Source organism: Calidris pugnax, unplaced genomic scaffold, assembly GCF_001431845.1.
Source record: "Calidris pugnax isolate Ruff unplaced genomic scaffold, ASM143184v1 scaffold171, whole genome shotgun sequence".
Classification (NCBI taxonomy): domain Eukaryota; kingdom Metazoa; phylum Chordata; class Aves; order Charadriiformes; family Scolopacidae; genus Calidris; species Calidris pugnax.
In genome coordinates this window covers 10,122,953-10,128,966 of record NW_015091064.1, presented here as the reverse complement: position 1 = coordinate 10,128,966, position 6,014 = coordinate 10,122,953, and the positions used below count along the sequence as shown (strand labels likewise).

The window sequence follows — 6,014 nt, the reverse complement described above, 5'->3', positions numbered from 1 at the left end:
GCACTGGGAACAGAAGAGGTACTTCAGAAGTCTGTAAAACCTGCAGATATAATTAAAGGTAAGCCCACATATGTATGAATACACTGCTGCTATTTATGTAATACTTTATGCAATCCATGCATAACATTGACACCTACTTTTCGGTATTACAGCGCTCAACCATTTTGTTTATGCTCAGGAAGCAAACTAGGATTTCCCTTCCTGCATAGATCTCTGCCGTTGTATATTCGCTGTGCCCAATCTCGTTGCTCTGAAGGTTTGTTTGGCACAGAATAAGGTCTGGGTTCTCTATGTGGAACTGGGGGCCAGTGGGTATGGTCTTCATCCTATCATGGTGAGTCAAAACGGGGGTCTTAATTAGATCTGAGCCAATAGGGCTATGCTGTGTTTTGGTGTTCCAATGATGTTTCCGGTCATATAGACATATCTTGTTGCTTGTGTTTGGTCCCCTTGAGCTTCCCCAGGAAATTTTGGGGAGCTTCAGGTATGATTAAGATAGAAGAAAAATATATAGTCTAGTGATCACATCACAAGAGCAGAGATGACCACAGATGTCCAATGTTACCCTAAGCAAAGTCCACTTGGTGCTGGGCTGCGTCTTTGGAATCCCATCAGAAAAATCTACTGCAGGAGGAGCATCAGCATTTGATACAGCAACAGGTAGAAGGGTACTGATGAACCTAAGATGAGAGAAATGCTATAAGCATAAAAGATCTGTGGCAGATATCCTCTGTACTATGGCTCCTCACTTTTGAAAACACAGAGAATTTCTAGTTCATGCAAGCTAAGTTGGTGAGACTTTATGCAACAAAATTAAAACTTCTGACTATGCTTTTAGGATTCCTAGAATGGTTTTCCTTAGGAGAAGAAAAATCCTACATTCTTCTCACTCTGGTTTGTTCTGATATCACTGAGCTATCTTCTAAGTGTGCAACAAAAAAAATAATACTGCCTTTTATTCAGAGCTCTTGTGATCGCTTCCATTGCCTGAGATATTTCTCTGAACTTCTTTAACTTTTTAGAGTGTTTACTCATTACTGCTTAATGTATGAAATGAGTGAGAATCAATTTGATGCTCATCTTTGAGGTTTCATTCTTTGTACTGAGCATAATATGCGATCTTCACTTCTAAGAGCCACAGTCTGCATTCGGCGCAAAGAGTTCCTGGAACTTAATTCTCCACTGGAAAGAGAAATATACTTTTATTGAGACACACAGGCTTTTTTTCCTTAAGATAAGCATTGATAGCCACTCCATTGTGAACAAAGCGAACGTGAATCTAAAATACAGCTGGCATTATCTCTGGCTTTGCCACTCCAAAGCTATTTACATTCATGTACACAAAGTGATGCCATTAGTTACTCTTGTTCTGTCACAATGACTGTCTCCAGCGGTTGTGACTCTGAGGTATCTTTAGGAAGTTTGTTTATACCTCACCCAGTTATGAGGGGGCGAGTGACTCAGGGACAAAAGCCGTCTTGCCGGTGAAACGAGTCTTCAGCTGACATCTTCTCTTCAGCTGACATCTTCTCGGCCATTCCAGCACGAACTTACTTAGCAAAGGACTTCCCTGAGAGCAAACCAGCCTCTTTGGAAAAGCTGATGATGTCAACAAGAGCAATGGCCACGTAACTGAATGACAAGTCAGGCTCCCTGCATTTTAAGACAGTATAAAAATGGGAATAGTAACAAAATTTATTATAATTCAGCTGTGAATTTTCTGTTGGTCCTAAACTGAAGTGTTCTCATTTGCACTAGCTCAGTATGTTACGCCAGTTGCTACCTAGTCCAAAAAAATTAACAGAATAGATGGTCTTCCTTGAAGAAACTTAAGAGTTGCACAGACAGGTAGGGAAGCCAAATGGAAGCAGTACCACCATTTTCAGCAACAGAGCAGATTGGGCTTTTCAGCACACTGAGAGCTTGGCTATTTTCAAATGGTTTTACAGGAATCATACTAAAGGAAGGTCTTTTACTACCAGTTTGTGTCTTAAATGGAAAATCTGAAGGAGGTGAAGGTAACTCAGAAGAGTTCTCCCCACACAGGGGAAAAAAACCTTAAAGATGTGTAGTTTTAAGCATTAATTAAAACTGGGCAATGGATGCAGTTGCATATGATGGGCCAAATGTTTCTGTATCAGAAGAGAGAGGGTTGAGATAGCAATAGTCTGTGAAGGCTGTAGGACTTAAGGCAACAGCATCAGCACGAGGAGATGCAGCAGCAGGAGCTGAGTTGACAGGTGATGTGGTCAAAAGCAACAGAAGAGTCAACCCTGAGTTAGAGTGAATGGTTGTGGCAGGGAAAGGCTATGTTTGTGAGGCAATGGTGGGGTAAGAGGATGTGTGAGTGGAAAAGTCCCTCTGCATGAAGAGTCTGTGGCTTCTAAGCACATTTCTCTGAGGCCCTGGGGAGAGGCTACCCAAAAGGGACGCTTGGCTCGCTGGGCCACAGTTCTTCTCTCAGTAAACCCTCCTACGGATTATGGTCACCACTGGCCAAAAGCATGAAATGCCGACCGATTCCTACACCAATGCATTTCAGACTCACTGATTTTTTTAATTAATTAATTGTACATCTGTTGACAAAGTGGAATCCGGAACTGTGCATTGGGTGTCTAGATTTGCTACACAGTATGTGGGAAAATCAATAACTTCAGAACTGGATCTGCTCCTATAAATGCATGAAACATGCATCCAGATCAGCATAGCTTAGAGAGATGTAGGTAGCAAGGGATGTGCTAAGGACATGAACCACCATTCCAGGGCCCAACTCTGGAATATGGACAGAGAGCTCTAATTGCTTCAGAGCTGCAGTGCTGTCCTTCTGTGAAGGTGGTAGGTAGTTAACTGCAGCTGATATTTAAGAGAACTGAGCAAGGGTCACCTATTTATGACAGCTCCTCTTAGGTGATAAGATGGTAGTTAGACTGCAGATTAGACTGATGGCAGTTAGACTTGGGGGCTGGACTAGAGGATTATTAAAGGTCCCTTCCAACTCAAACCATTCTATGATTCTATGACTGCAAGGCCAGCAAGGCCTTTAAGCAGAAGATCTGAGATGAAGATCTTAAATTCTTCTTTGCGGAACAGCCCAGCTGCAACACAGGGCAGCCAAAGTAGTCTGCTGATTTTCGGGATTCTACGAAAGTCAGACCTGTGAATCCTGAGCAAAGGAATCAAATCACAGAATCAGAGAATGGTTTGGGTTGAAAGGGACCTTACATTATCCAGTTCCAACCCGCCTGCCACGGGCAGGGACACCTCCCACCAGACCAGGTTGCTCAAAGCCCCATCCAGCCTGGTCTTGAACACTTCCAGGGATGGAGCAGCCACAGTCTCTCTGGACAACCTGTTCCAGTGTCTCACTACCCTCATAGTAAAGAATTTCTTCCTAATATCTAATCTAAGTCTACCCTTTTCCAGTTTCAGTCGGGGTGCTCCCCTGTCCTGGGAGGTTTTTTAAAAGTTTTAGAAGCATGCAAACTTCTGTAGGCACGGCATCTTTTCTGGAGATGCTTTGAGAAGGTCTACCACATCTGTTGCTTATTTCATTTCCATGGAGGAATACCTTGGTTTTAATTAATAGAGGTTAATTATTTGCTGCCCTGCTAGATCTAACAGCACTGTCTGTCAAAACTGCTGGGGATGTCATGGCAGAGCAGGACAAATGTTTTCATTAGAGTTTTAGGTCTCAAAGTTTGTAGCTTTAGAAAATGTAGACACCTTCAGGATTAGAGAGCAGCTGAGTAGGCGTAGCTAGGACTGCAGCTTTCCATTTCGGTGAGTGCTCTTCAATTAAGTACCTTGCCCAAGGTCTCATAGGAAGACTGTTGAGGAAGGCAACAGCATCCGGGTTTTCCATATCCTTGACTACTTTTCTAAACTGTAGACTGTTCATTTATTAAGTCATTATTGGACTTTGACTACTATACATGCAAATCACAAAATGATAGTTGTTTAGTATTTTTCATGAAGGATGCTTATTGACAGAAAAAACAAAGCATAACTATAGTAATGGAGTTTATCAGAAACATTTGGAGTGTAACCTGTGCCCAGTCAGCTGTTAACACCTCCTTAAAAAAAAGGAATAGCTAGGAAAAGCATTTTGTAATGGAGTGATACCCAGTTAAACTATCTAAAGTATTAAGTACTGTTAAAGTTTCCATTCAGAAGAAAGACTTTTCTTGAACTATTTTAGCATTAGCCAAAAATTTTAGTGCCCTTATTGTGAGGCGTGTGGTGGTGGCATATATATATTTTTCTTAGTAAAATACTTTAGAAAATAACCAAATAATCATATTGTGAGGCGTGTGGTGGTGGCATATATATATTTTTCTTAGTAAAATAAAATTTCTCATATCAAATCCCAAACTGATCGCATTTAAACATTTTTCTGTTTTTTGATCAGGTTGGGTTTTCCAGTACTGAGGGGCAGACCAATGTAGAAATCCTTCAAGCTTATGCTTATCAGATCCATGTTGAGGTCTTCCTGAACATTTAATGCTTTATGACAAATTGGGAGCCCAAAAGGGTCTGAGCTGGAGAGCTGGTGTAACATAGACCAGCTGCTCTAAGTGTTTGGGATGGCAGGGTGAAAGGGTTTTTTTTTCAGTCCCAACCGGTCTCCATGAAGGGAATGGCTGGCTTGGAGGTTGTGACTTAGAGGCCGCCTTTCCTCAAGCAAGCAAAGGAATTGGCTTTTTAGCCCTGCAGCCTCCCTGGAGACAGCCCAAAGGCAGCAGTGGGATAGGATGCCAGGGATCATAGGGATTAGACAAGCAACCAGCAGCGGACTGCAAATGTCTGGGTACTCAGTGGACTAGCATAAAGCCGAAGAAATGATTTTCATTTCTTGGGAAAACGTTTCTATCTTTACCAGGAGCTGGGAACTTTCATGTTTTTAACCACGACTATAAATACTGAAAACAGCGAGGCTTTTTCTTTCGAGACATCTCTATTTTTAAGAACGCAGTTGGTACTTACAGACGTCTCATCCCCATGACCAGCACAGCCGGTAATCCTGCACCCCAGAATTTGCTGCTCTCGCCCTGCTCTACCCGGAATGGGTCCTCGGTGCTGGCAGAGCCCGACTCCTTCCTGCCTACAGAAGAAACAGACTGCAGCAGGTTTCAGAACAGCCGCCGCAGGACTGATAACCAGGTTTCATCTGAAGGTTTGATCTGTGTGTGGCATCTGCGTGCCGTTTCCTGAAATGGAGTACTCTCTAACCAGACTCCTTCTAAGAACCAGTGAAAAAGGCAAAATAGCGGCTTTTCTGTGAAATCCCTATTTTAAAATGCCACTGACAGGCAGAGGTTAGTCTCTTCAAAACCAGGCTGGATGGGGTTTTGAGCTGCCTGGTCTAGTGGGATGTGTCTCTGCCCTTGGCAGGGGGGTTGGAACCAGATGGTCTTTAAGGTCCCTTCCTAATAAACCCATTCTGTTATGCTTTGTCAGAGGCTGCTAAATAAGTAGAATTTATGCTGGTATTGAGTGAGGCTATTAAAAACCACCACTACCAGTATTTACTAGCATCCAGTGCCGTATTTACCAACAGCAACCACACAGCTGTTACCAGAGAGCCTGCATTTAACTCTCTCGAGGGAAGGAAATAATTGACTCTTTTCCCCAAAATCATCGCCCGGCAACTACCGGCACAGTAGTTAATTAATAACCAGGGCGATGCGTTTCTGTTTACTGTAGAAGCCAGGCGGCCTGGCGGTGCTGGGAGGGAGGGAGGTCCTCAGGAGCCGCCGGGTACCCCTCAGCGCGGGCCTCGCCTTTGTCTCCTCACCCCCGGCCTGCGGGCGGGCACCGCCTCCCGCCGCCGCCGCTCCTCCCCGACAGCGAAGTATAAAAAAGAGGAGGCAAAAAACCCCTCCCCCCCCCCCCCCAAAAAAAAAAACCAAACACCTGTGTTTTCACCGGTTTAGTTCGGAGGGAGGGACGGGGACGGCCCCGGCGCTGGGGGCCCGCCCGCCGCGGCCCCGCTGAGGGGAGGGCGGCGGCGCATG

At 44.2% G+C, this 6,014-nt stretch overlaps 1 protein-coding gene across 6 annotated transcripts in view; it reads left to right on the top strand.

Moving 5' to 3' along the window:
* Positions 1-6,014, top strand: part of PUM2 (pumilio RNA binding family member 2) — a 79,949-nt gene continuing 73,935 nt past the window's right edge. For 2 of the 6 annotated variants that reach the window (XM_014956811.1, XM_014956810.1), the window contains exon 1: positions 12-58. The gene's annotated coding sequence lies outside the window, so the exon portion shown is untranslated. Of the gene's footprint in view, positions 59-6,014 lie in introns of all 6 variants that reach the window. The other 4 variants (XM_014956804.1, XM_014956805.1, XM_014956808.1 and 1 more) reach the window with 4 other exon arrangements.